This window comes from Dipodomys spectabilis, unplaced genomic scaffold (genome assembly GCF_019054845.1).
Source record: "Dipodomys spectabilis isolate Male_0828 unplaced genomic scaffold, ASM1905484v1 ptg000783l, whole genome shotgun sequence".
NCBI classification, from domain to species: domain Eukaryota; kingdom Metazoa; phylum Chordata; class Mammalia; order Rodentia; family Heteromyidae; genus Dipodomys; species Dipodomys spectabilis.
Genome location: NW_024871460.1, coordinates 27,685,600 through 27,699,892, shown reverse-complemented (window position 1 = coordinate 27,699,892; position 14,293 = coordinate 27,685,600).

Sequence of the window (14,293 nt, the reverse complement as noted above, 5' to 3'; positions counted from 1 at the left end):
TCCCAACAACAAATCCTCAAAAAACCACAACCATCTGATTAATAAGTGGCCTAAAGTCTTAAAGAGAGAGGTGGTGGGAAGGAATGATGGTAGGGGGAAAATAAAGGAGGAGGCCACAATGCTGGGTAAGAAGTGTACTCATGCCGGGCACCAGTAGCTCCCGCCTGTAATCCTAGCTACTCAGGAGGCGGAGATCTGAGGATCATGGTTCAAAGCCAGCAGGCAGTAAAGTCCGTGAGACTCTTACCTCCAATAAACGACCAGAAAACCGGATGTGGTGTTGTGGTTCAAGGGGTAGAGTGCTTGCCTTGAGCTGATGAGCTGAGGGATAGCGCCCAAGCCCAGAGTTCAAGCCTCATGATCAACAAAAAAGAAAAAGAAAAAAAAAGAAATGTACTCATTACCTTGCTCATGTAACTGTAACCTCTCCGTACAGTATTTTCACAATAAAAACTTAATTTAGGAAAAAAGAATGGCCAATAGACACATGAAGAAATGCTCAACTTATCAAGCCATAAAAGAAATGCAAATTAAAACAACGTTGAGATTTCACCTCACCCCAGTTAGAATGACTATAATCGAGAAATCTAATAACGATAAATAACTTTTCTGAGAGTTAAAGGAAATGAAAATGGGAATGATTTTTTAAATCAATTCCAGCATAGCCCAGACATCATGAATAAATTGTTGGAAATGATTGTATGAGGGATAGAAGGACAAGTACAAATAGATCAGAATGTCTGAAGGAGAGCTGTACAATGGGCAGGTAAAATCAAATAAGGAATGATGGAAAAAGATATGAAAAAGCAGATATAGAGAATGTATCTCAGGATCTTAGGATGTGTCAGGCAACTGCTCCTAATCAATCAAAAGTATTTTTCTCTCCTGCAAAATTTCCAATGCTCATGCAAAGAGAAACTCTTTGTTATCACTCTCCTGATTGCTCTGTGAAATTGTATAAAGTTAGTTTCTAAATCAGAACTAACTAGTTTTAGCAAAGAGAATATTTTATAACTACTAATTGAGCTGATTCTTCAGATGTTACTAGTATTCATTCCTTAAACAGTACATTAAGTGATGGTTTAAATCATAGCAACCAAAATGGTTCTTTCAAGCTGGGAACTGGTGGCTCATGCCTGTAATCCTAGCTGATCATGAGGCAGAGATCTGAGGATCACTGTTCAAAGTCAGCCCAGGCAAGAAAGTTGGTGAGACTCTTGTCTCCAATAAGCCAAGAGAAAACCAGAAGTGGCACTGTGGCTCAAGTGGTGGAGCACTCGCCTTGAGTTGAAGAGCTCAGGGACAGCACCCAGGCTTGACCAAAAACAAAAACAAACAAAAAAGAACAAAAAAGGTAAAAACAAAAAAACCCAAAATGTTTCTTCCTAGCTCTAAGTAAGCAGTTTGATGTGAAAAATGAAGATTCAGAACATCTTGATTTCTATTAAGATTTAAGTGGGTCATCAGAAAACACGAAACAAGTGGTTGTTGATGTTTTGTTAGATACAAGTTAGATTTTTTTCTATGTGCACATTCCATAGAACTTACAGTTATAGAGTGGCAAATTCTACTATGTCCACAGACTTGTTCTTAAAAGCAATAAAGATGATCTTTCAACTAAATGCACTGAACAATTTGTGCATAACATTTCAATAAGGGAGTATGATAATCTTTCTTAAGAGTACTGAAACATTCACAATTAAAGTTGCTATTTTTCAGTTTTTCCTTTTCTTTTTATTTTTTATTGTGAAAATACTATACAGAGGGATTACAATTACATGGGCAAGATAGTGAGTACATTTCTTATCAAGCATTGGAGCCTCCTCCTTCAGTTTTTTCAAAATGTGAAGCCATATTTATTGAAATATTTGAATGTATAGAAATTTAAGGTTATATCCTCCTGAGATCTAAAAGATAGGTATAATTATTATTGGCTATACACAAGATCTTAAAAATATTGATGATGTACAATTCATGCTTTCAAACTGAGATAACTTTCTTTACTTTGAAAATACATTGATAATGAAAATGGAGAAAAGAATTATGGGAAAGTAAAGTTGACAGTTTAAAAAGAGGCCCCATAGAGGTGGACCCATTGCAACAATGAGATGTACAAGTCGTTATGTTGAAAAACGAACTTCACAACTTTGGTGGGGGGTGTGGGGGAGGAGGATTGGGTGGCAGGGGCGATGGGTGGATGGGAAGGGATGGGAAGGGGAAACAAAGGAGGAGGCTACAATGCTTGATAAGAAATGTACTCATCATCTTGCCCATGTAATTATAATCCTTCTGTACAGTATTTTCACAATAAAAAAATACTTCACATCTAAATTAAACTGTCCAGTTTCTAGGCAAAATAAATAAATAAATAAATAAAGGCCCCAAAGTGTTTAGAAAAGGATTTAGAAAAGAGGAGAGAAGAGGCCTTAGGAAAAATTAATTCCTGACTTTTTCTTAAAAGTCAATCTTTATGTCCCAAATTAATGATATTACAACGTGAAAGTGCTATTTATATTATATCCGCTCCCTAAGGTAGGCACTGTGGAATTTCAAATATGTTAATTTGGTCATTACCACTAATAACCCTAATTAAGTAAAAACTTTGACTTCAGAAAAACAAATGATTAGTGTTGGCACTGGAAGTGTAAATGAAAATGTGATTAATGAATTTGTTTATTAACCATTAACACTGCTATGTTTCAAATTCTATGCATGTATTTGATTATATTGATCAGTCATAGTATATATAGTAAATTTTATTATGCAAGTAGTCTCACAAAGATTATGCACAAACTTTGATTTCAGTTAACAAGAGACTGAACCATTTCCTTTGTTCATTAGTTGGTTCCTTTCTTCTTTCCTTCATCTCTCCAATCTTTCGCTTTTCTTTTCTTTTCTTTCCTTTCTTTCTTCTTCCTTCCTCCCTTCCACTCCCCACCCCCCTCCACCTTAACCAGCAAAGCATATTCCTTTAGGACAATTTAAAACATTTAGGGAGAATACATTATTTAAAAAATGGAAGAGAGAGTTTTGGAGTTTTTCTGGCTGCTGGTGGCTCACACCTATAATTCTAGCTGCTCAGGATGCCACGATCTGAAGACTGAACTTCAGCTTGGGCAAGAAAGACTGTGAGACTGTATCTATAATAAACTACCAAAATCAAAAGCCACAAAGGGAGCTGTGGTTCAAATTGGTAGAGCACCAGCCTTGAGCACAAAAGCTCAGGGACAATGCCCAGGTCTTGAGTTCAAGCCCCAGGACTGGAACAAAAAAAGAGAGTTTAAAACAAATTCACAATTTTATTAGACTCAAATATGAATAGTAATATAAATTATTATAACAACTTTGTGAAAATCTTTGTGGCATCTCTTACCTCAGGAGAATGAAGCATTATGGTCTTTAAAAACAATGACAATTTAAAATGAAAAAAGATTCTAAACAGTAACTTCACTCCAATTGAAACTCTAAATCAGAACAATAACCTTCATGTACTGAGGAACATTTGCAAAGTATATTTTAATCTACTCAATTTGACTCATGAGGGCAGTGACAATGTCTTTTTTTAAAGCCCTGCTTCTCACTTAATGCCTAGTACTATTTAAGAAAAATGAGGACTCAAATTGAAATACTTTAAGTTTTTCAATTGGTTCAAGTGGAACAAAAACATGAACATATTGAACTTAGACTTACATATCATCTTCAAGTTTCAAGACAGTAGAAACAATGTCAACTTTTCGAAGTAAAATTGTATAAGGTTGCCAGGCGCCAGTGCCTCATGCCTGTCATCCTAGCTACTCAGGAGACAGATCTGAGTAGCTCAGTTCAAAGCCAGCCTGGGCAGTTAAATCTGTAAGACTCTTATCTCCTATTAACCACTAGAAAACTCGAAGTGGTGCTACGGTGCAAGTGGTAGAACTCTTGCCTTGAGCTGAAGAGCTGAGGGTGGGATAGCGCCCAGGCCCAGAGTTCAAGCCCCACGACTGACAAAAAAATTGCACATCTTCACGGTGAGCATATATACATACATATATATATATATATATATATATATTCACATCTGGAAGTTTCATTCATTGTTTACCAATTGCACTCATTTCTTCCAACTTCACACTTTCTTCTTGCTGCCTGGGGTGATCCACAGTATTTTAATTATAGTACATGGACATTCTTTGACAGAGATAGTATGCTACTAAACCTTATATGAAGATAATTCCCCTTGTGCTTCTATCTCCTCCTTTTTTTTTTTTTTCAAATATAGGCTTCTTTTTAAGTGTTGGAGTTGCTGGACGGTGATTTAAGGTCTTAATCATTTAAGTTTTACAACTTCATCTATCATCTCAGTGTTGCTACACATCTAGACCTCTATCTAGATCTCTATCTAACGTCTTGCTTTATCGCTATTAGAGTCTTGCTTTTAGTAGCTTGGGGAATCCAAGATTTTCCTACTTTACTGTAAACATCAGAGCAAACTTAAATAAAATTAAATATATTATTACTACCACTTGGCTAATTTGTTTACTTGTCATAGCTTCCATTTCTATCATCTTTCTACATTCTAATACTTTCTCCTCATTTGGATAGTCTTTTAGGAGCTATTCATCTAAACAACACATTTTAATGTCTTTTTTGTGGCTAGGATCCTAGAGGTGATTGAGGTTCCTTATGCAATCATGAACTCTTGGAAAGATGGAGGTGATTCTTTTTTACAGTAGTATGGGCAGAAACAGCTCCAGCAGACAAGAGTGCTTGCACTTGGCATGCTGACTGCCATTATTAAGATCCTAGAAATGACATTGACAGAGATGTCCTCACTTCAAGGAGGAAACAATACTTACTTATCCGTGAATTTTGCTTCCTTCACCAAACACTGACTAATATATCCACAGCATTTCTTCTTACTGTGAAAATTCAATCCTGGATGATGTCACCTCCATCTAGACAACTGCTCATACTATCCAATATGCAGATCTTTGAATTTACCTCTGTTTTCACATTTCCATTTGCAGACACATTGATGATCCATCACTACAAACCTGACTTCATCTTTTTGTTGTTATTGTTGTGGGTTGTGGGACTTGAACTCGGGACCTGGATGCTCTCCTTGAGCTCTTTTTGCTCAAGGCTAGTGCTCTACCACTTGGAGCCATAGTGCCACTTTCAAATCTGACACTTGGAAAGTAAACTTTATTTCAAAATCAATTAAGAAAGTAATAGTGTTATTTGTAATAGATTTGTATTTGTTATTTGTAATAGATATTCCTCCTATAATTGCACTATTCTGTATCTGTTAATTGTTCTACTGCTTTTCTCTAAGCACTCAGGCTTGAAATATTACAAGTCATTTTTAATCTTCTCTCTACCTCTAATTTTCAGTCATTTTCTGTTCAGGAAATTTAAGCACTCTTCATTGAGTTATTGAAATACATTGTTTACCACTTTCTGTTTCTCAGCTATCTCCCTCTTTTATTTTTTTTCTCTTGCTGTGACACATTGATCTTTTTTAGAACTCCATGTTGAGTAACTCCTTTTTCTCCTGTTAAAAACATTAGTGATTTCCTCTTATTTATTAAGCAAGCTTCAAACATTTTATCCTGGCATTTTTGCTTCTCCGTGGACTTCTTGTTTTAATTTATAGTTCACTGTTTTTTGTTTTGTTTTGTTTTCTGTTTCTGGTGCAAGGTAGTCAGGATGGGGTAGTTAGGTCATGGTAATCACCATTTTCCAGATTTCAGTGGTTTAAAGCAACGAATTTGGATTATGTGCCCAGGAGGCTGAGCTGGACCTCTGATCTGCTCTAGTCTTTTTTCATACTCCCTGCATGATGGAGTAATGACTTTTTAAAACATTACCAGTCCTGTGGCGGAGGGAACAGAAATGCCAGTGGATGTGGAGCTGGGATTAAATGTTCTAACCAGACATAATCACATGGTTAATCCCACCCTTTCTCCAGTGAGAGAAGAGATAGAAATACCATCACTGCATTCTTACACTCAAGGGCTTTATTTTATAGATCTCTTTCTCCCTGCTATGCTAATTACTGTTTTTAATATAAATGTTTCTCTGTCTACATCAAGGCCATTCTTTCAGATGAGCTTTCACATGTCCCTATCCATTCAGACTTCCTGCATCAGCCAAATCACTATAATCTCTTCCTTTTTACCCTCTTAAAATAATTATGCACCATCTAACATTATTTCTTCATTGTCTTTATATTATCAGATGAAATTTGAAAATTAAATGCTTTGCTCCTTTTCATAGAGTTAATGTGGAATGCTTGTTTCCCTTCATTCTTGTCTGTCAATCACTGTGATTTTCACCATACCTTTCATTTGCAGCCTCTCAAAAATTTTAAGTGCTATGGTAAATAATGCTGCAATAAACATAGTAGATGAATGGATCAAGAAAATGTGGTATATATACACAATGGAATTCTATGCCTCCATCAGAAAGAATGACATTACCCCATTTGTTAGGAAATGGAAAGACTTGGAAAAAATTCTATTAAGTGAAGTAAGCCAGGCCCAAAGAAACATAGGTCCCATGGTTTCCCTTATTTACAATAACTAGTATATGTCTGAGACAAGCAGAAATAGGTAAGTTGATGTTAAGTGAAAAGAACCCCAAGATAAGGATTCAAATGTGTTTTTTTTCTGGCTATTGTTTCTAACATATTTATAAGGTATTTCTTTCTTGCTTTCTATGTCCCTCCCCCATGGTATAACCCCTGTTTTTACTGTATTTGATGATGGTATAATTTGTGGAGGGGAAGGGAAAAAACAAATTGTTTAAATAGGGATACAGGTGGACCCATTACAACAATGAGATGTACAAGATGTTATGTCAAAAATGAACTTTACAACTTTGGCATGGGAAGTGGGGGGGGGGATGGGAAGGGGAAATAAAAGAGGAGGCAACAATGCTTGACAAGAAATGTACTCATTACCTTGCCCATGTAATTGTAACCTCTCTCTATGGTATTTTCACAATGAAAAAAAATTAAGTGCCTTGAGAATGGATGACTCTTGATCAAACTTGTAAGAACAGAAATGTATAGCATTTGACGGCCTCCCAAATTAGTTCTCTAGAAGCTCTCTCTTTTCTTCTTTTTGTTTGTTAGTTGTCAGGCTTGAACTCAAGACCTAGACACTGTCTGTGACCTTTTTTGCTCAAGGCTAGCACACTCTATCATTTTGAGCCACTACTCAACTTCTGGTTTTTAGAACATTAATTGAAGAGTCTCATGGACTTTCCTGCCCTGGCTGGCTTCAAACTATGATCCATAGTTCTCAGTCTCCTGAGTAGTTAGGATTACAAGCATGAGCCACTAGTACCCAGCCCTACAGTATCTTTTATTCATATTAATAATTATATTTATTTTAATATTTTACATTACAATATAAAAATTTATATTTATTTTTGAATATTTATCAAATATTTATATTAAATGTGTATTGAAAATATATTCCTATATTTATATTGATAATATAAATACCTAACGTAAAACATATTTTAAATGAGACCAAGTTACTGGTAAACACTATTTTAACATTTAAAACTGTATTTTAGCCAGAAGGTATTATTGTTAAATAGGTTATATGACTTAGGTGAAAGGTTACTACTACATATTAATAGTAACAATCTATGAATAGTAATATTATGCTAATTTGCAGGTGTAGTGGCATGATCTTGTAGTTGTAGCTACTTGGGAGGCTGAGGCAAGAGGATTTCTTCAGACCTAGAGTTTGAGACCAGCCTGGAAAACATAGTGAGACCCCCATCTACAACAAATAAATATTTTAGTAAATAAATAATTTTTAGTGGCTAGCATCTCAATTTATGGCTCATATGTCTGAAATCTTTAAATATTGCTGCACAAAAATTACAGGAAGCAGAAAAGTTGCCAGCACCATGAAAATAGGAGATGACAGCAATATTTTCAGGTTATGTTTCAGGTTATATATTGATTTCAAGATGAATTTCTCCATTTTCTCCATTATGTCTTTGGGCATTCAATATAGGGAAAAAAAGGATGAGAAGTCCATTTGTACAGAATGAGTTATATAAGATCAGAAGATCAGCCAAAGTGAAGCAGACAGGCAGGAGGTTTAGGGATGTACAAACTATTGCTTGTGCATCTTTCTGTTACTTAACAAAGTGGTTAAGTCGCACATTGATCTTCACAGGACAAGAAATTGTGCACACACTGCAGTCATCTCATCTTTATGCCTACAAATTGTGTGTTATGCAGAACTGAATTCTTCAGGAGACATTTGTTAGGAAGAAGAAAACCTCTGCATCAGCTTTCAGTTCTGATTTGCAGTTATATCACATTGGGTTGGGAAAAATTGATTTCCTTACTTTTTTACCTGATATGTATTGAAATTATTTATTAAATATTAAATTACATAGAAAGATTGATACCAGTTGACTAAGATAAAATGAACACCCTATATATATATTTATTTATACTATCAACTTATTAAGTAATATACAAGATCAGTAAAGAGTAGAATGTCTACATGTATCTCTAAATAATATTTGGTTTTATATTATTTTAAGACATATAAATAGAATTATATTTGTTCTTCTCTGATTTACTTTACTATATCCCTAAGATTCTTTGTTTTTGATATATATAGCTGTACTACATCTATTTTATTGGTGTAGTTTTTCATATAAGAATATGGCAAAATGTAATAATTCACTCAATATTTGGTGAATATGTAGATGATGCTATTGTTTGTATTGTGATTCTTCCCCTCCCCTCCCCCCCCACACCAGGCCTATACCTTAACGGACTGTTTACCAGGTGGTACTGTTGAGTGTTGCTGGAACCTTTATGAGGTGGAATCCAGTCAGAAATCTTTTTATTTTGTTGTGAAAATACCATACAGAGGGGTTACAATTACATGGGCAAGATAGTGAGTACATTTCTTATCAAGCATTGTTGCTGCCTCCTTTGCTTCCCCATAGTCAGAGATCCTTAAGTCATTAGGAATGGGCCCTGAGAGAGGACAGTGGGATTCTGGCTCTGTCCTGACTCTCTCTTTGCTTCTAGGCCATGAGATGAGAGGTTTGCTAATCGATTTATGTCTTGGTGTGCTGTTCCATCATAGTTCCAAATGGTAAAGGGCCAATCAGTAACGGACTGGAACCTCTGAAACTATGAGATGAAATAAATCTCTTCAGTTTCAAAGTTAATTATCTCAAGTATTTTTTTGCTGTGACAGAAAGCTGACTGACATTGATTGATTTCCTGCATTGTGCAATTCCAAAAATACTCCTATAATTTTTTCCTGTCTTCTGGTGTATTTGTTCAATAATTTATTTACTACATGTACATAAAAGTCTTACTTAGTATGATTTCCCTTTAATAACCAAAAGATATTTTTCTGCTGTAACCCATTACATTAATTAATTATACAACTTGGTATCTGCATGTCTGATATATATATATATATATATATATATATATATATAAAGTCATATATTTATATATTTTGAAATAAGTTTTTTTATTGTGAAAATACTGTACAGAGGGGTTACAGTTACATGATCAAGGTAATGAGTACATTTCTTATCAAGCATTGTTGCCTCCTCCTTTGTTTTTCCCCTACCATCCCTTCCCTCCCACCTCCTCAACTACACTCCCCCAACCCTCCAACCACCCCACCTCACGCCTACCTAAATTGTAAAGTTCATTTTTCCAACATAGCATCTTGTACATCTCATTGTTGCAATGGGTCAATCTGTATCCCTATTTAAACATTTTGTTTTTTCCCTTCCCCTCCCCAAATTATACCAACATCAAATACAGTGAAAACAGGGGTTATACTATGTGGGAAGGACATATAAAGCAACAAAAAATCACATGGTACCTTATAAATACGTTAGAAACAATAGCAAGAAAAATAGAAAAAACCACTTGTGTCCCTATCTTGGGGTTCATTACGCTTAACATCATCTTATCTGAGCTTTTCTGCTTGTCCCAGACATACTAGTTATTGCAAATAAGGGAAATCATGGGACCTATGTTTCTTTGGGCTTGGCTTACTTCACTTAATATAATTTTTTCCAAGTCTTTCCATTTCCTAACAAATGGGGCAATGCCATTCTTTCTGATGGAGGCATACAATTCCGTTGTCTATAGATACCACATTTCCTTGATCCATTCATCTACTGAGGGGCATCTGGGTTGGTTCCATATCTTAGCTATAGTAAATAATGCTCAATAAACATAGTAGTGCTGGGAGCTTTAGTATGGTCTTGTTTGTGATCATTTGGGTAAATGCCCAAAAGTGGGATTGCTGGATCATAAAGGAGCTCTATGTGGAGTCTTTTGAGGAACCTCCGTACTGCTCTCCAAAGTGGTTGAACAAGTTTACACTCCCACCAAAAATGGAGTAAGGTTCCCTTCTGTCCACATCCCTTCCAGGATCTGTTGTTATTAGAGTTCTTGATTTTTGCCATTCTAACTGGGGTGAGGTGGTATCTCCATGTTGTTTTGATTTGCATTTCTTTTATGGCTAGAGAGGTTGAGAATGTATCTATTGGCCATTCTTATTTCCTCTTTAGAGAAGTTTCTCTTTAAGTCTTTAGCCCACTTATTTATTGGGCAGTTGTTTTTTTTGAGGATTTGTTGTTGGGAGATGTAATTTTTTGAGTTCTAGGTATATTTTATATATGAGACCCTTGTCCGATGTATGGGTAGTGAAGATCTTCTCCCAATCCGTGGGCTTTCTATTTAACTTGCTAGCTATGTCCTTTGCCATGCAGAAGCTCTGCAGTTTCATGCAATCCCATTTGTCCAACCTTTCTTTGATTTGTTGTGTTTCTAGGTCTCTATTAAGAATATTTCGGCCTGTGCCAAGGAGACCTAGGGTTTCTCCTATTCCATCCTGTAATGTTTTCAGAGTGTCTGCTTTGACTCCAACGTCTTTGATTCATTTGGAGTTGATTCTGGTGCAGGGTGATATATAAGGATTTAGCTTTATTTTTTTTTTTTACAAATGATTAACCCATTTTGCCAGCACCATTTACTGAAGAGGTTGTCTTTCTTCCATTCTACTTTTTTTTAGCTCCCTTATTGAAGATTAGTTGGCTATAGGTCTGTGGGTTCATTTCTGGGTTTTCAATTCTATTCCATTGGTTCTGAGGTCTCTTCTTGTGCCAGTACCAAGCTGTTTTGATTATTATGGCTTTGTAGTAGAGTTTGAAATTTGGTATTGATATTCCTCCAGCATTTTTCTTTCTGTTAAGGATCGTTTTTGCTATTCGAGGTCTTTTATTGTTCCATATGAATTTTTGGATTGTTTCTTCTATTTCCTTGAAGAATGAGGTTGGACTATTGATAGATATTACATTGAATTTGTAGATAGCCTTGGGAAGTATTGCCATTTTTCACGATGTTGATCTTTCCAATCCAGGAGCATGGGAGGTTTTGCCACTTTCTAAGTTCTGTTTTGATTTTCTTTTTCAGGTTTTTAACATTTTCATGATAGAGGTCCTTCACTTTGATTAAGTTAATTCCTAGGTATTTTATTTTTTGTGTGGCCATTACGAATGTAGTTTCTTTCCTGATTTCAGCCACGCTCTTCTCATTGTTGGCATACAGAAAAGCCATTGATTTTTGAGGGTTAATTTTATCCCCTGCTTCTTTGCCAAAGTTTTGAATCTGCTCGAGTAATTTGGGAGTGGAGTCCATGGGATTCTTTAAATACAAAATCATGTCATCTGCAAAGAGGGAGAGTTTTACTTCATCTTTCCCTATTTGGATCCCTTTATGTTTGCATCTTATCTTATTGCTGTAGCTAGGTATTCTAATTTTAAATTGAAGAGAGGTGGAGAGAGTGGACATCCTTTTCTCGTTCCTGAGTTTAAAAAAGAAATGGCTTTAGTTTTTCACCATTGAGTTATATATATATTTATATAAATTTATATGTATATATACTTATATATACATATATATAGTGTTATTTATATACATATATATTTAAATTTCAGTGCTGAGAATCAAACCTAGTGCTTTTTAATGCTAGGCAAACACTCATCACTGAGCTATATCTCCAGTTTTCTGATAATGTGTCTAAATTAAATGTGAATAACAAGTTTATTTCAGTTCACATTTACATAGAATGCCTTTCCAACATGATCTTACTTTTAGCTTAGACTCTTATTCATAATACAATAGATTTAAATTTTTGTTCTTCTTAATGGGAAGTAGTAGCTCATCTTTATTGATTGGCATTACTGTAGTATAATGATAATTGGCAATGTTAGGTATTGCAATTAATCAAAAGATGATTAGAGCATCCATTTATATATCTACAAAGATACTATATCATATAACAAGTTTGTCTCCATTTTATTTTTGTTCTCAAGATTGGAACCAGGACCTCTAGTTTGCTTACATAAACACTCTCCCACCAGAGCCACACCTCCTGCTCTTTTGACTGAATTTTGTTTTTGAAATAAAGTTCCCTTACTTTACCTAGTTCAGCTTTGAACATATGAGCTTCATCCCTCCACTTCCAGAGAAGCTGAGATTACAGATATACATCACCAGACCTGACATTTCTTTTTTGCTTCTTTTTTTCTTGTTTTCTTTGAAGTCTGTTGGTTTCCTTCCTAATTTTGAGGTGATATATTCTATTGATAATGTTTTGATGGCTCCTCTAAAGATTTTAAGACGCATGTTTACCAAAACAAGGTCAAATATTTAGGAAATGCTTTTACTCTTTTCTCAAGCATTAGAATGATTGCCTGAAATCTTTAACTAGAATTGTTTTCAAAATTTAATTGTAAAATTCAATATGCAAAATTGTATGCATATACCACACCTTTTCCTTTATTATTGTTATTCCTTTCTGCATGTTGGAATTACAACAGAGGATGACTTTTCTTATGTTGGAAGCAAATTTCTTAAGATGTCTTGCAGTGAGGTGTATTGCTGGAAAATCTTTTTTAGTTTTGGCTAGAAAGATAGTTTATAAATTGATAGTGTGTGTGTGTGTGTGTGTGTGTGTGTGTGTGTGTGTGTGTGTAGGGATACAGTAAAGATAATATTCTGACATGTGATCCAGAAGCATACCTTGCCATTGTATTTGTTGTTTTTTTATTTTTATTTTTATTTTTTATTGTGAAAATACTGTACAGAGGGGTTACAATTACATGGGCAAGATAATGGGTACATTTCTTATCAAGCATTGTAGCCTCCTCTTTTGTTTCCCCTTCTCATCCCTCCCATCCTCTCCCCTCCCCCACCAACTCCTTCTCCCCTCTCCCCCCCACCAAAGTTGTAAAGTTCATTTTTCGACATAATGACTTGTACATCTCATTGTTGCAATGGGTCCACTTGTATTTGTGGAGTATGAAAGCAACTGGCAAATATTATCAATAATAAATAACTCAAACAATACAGAACTATTGTAATTATGTCTGAGGAAAAAAGATTTGATTTGTTGTAGTGATGAAACTAAAAATAAATTTAGTAATAAATACAAAATAACTGGCTGAAGGTAGCCATTGGATCCACTGAAATATTGAGCTAAGAGTACATTGCTATTGTAATTAGTATTATAATAAACAGGTTATATGTAAATAATGGAACTAAATTTTAAGATAGTAGATATTGTAAGAGTACCAAAGTCCTCTAACTACCAGTGGAAACTAACATAATAACTAAAATGAAATGTGAGTATAAAAACCATAACTACAGTATCTCTTTTCCATCTCATTTCCTTTCTGTGTTAGTGAAATCCTTAAGATACAGTATTTCCTATGACAAAGAAAGACTTATTAGCAGTTCAACCATTCTTTCACCTTTGTTTCTATTAGTTAACTTATAGAAAATTAAATTAAATGTTTTCTTTAAATATCACTTATGTTTTAACTCATTTTTAGAAAAATTCTCTTCTCATTCTATTTATCTTATTATAAAGTGCTTGAGTATTTGTAGTAAAGGTAACTTGAGGAACATTCACCCAAATATTGATTAATGGTAGTCATTTCTGCATAATAGAATTTAGAATTATTTCTAATTTCAATTTTTGTTCTTTTCAGCATTATTTGAATTTTTATCATGAACGCAAGTCAATTTTATTCAAATAAATCATGCAGATTTTTCTCCTTTAAGAAATAAATGTGACAAATACCAGTAGTTAAATGTATTAACCCATTTAAAAATTCCTAGAACAGGAAATAGAATTTTTTTTCTTTAAAAAGGCTTTTAATTTTTCCCCCATAGAATTCATATAGAACATTTCTCCTGAAATTTTTATGGGAGGATTAGACA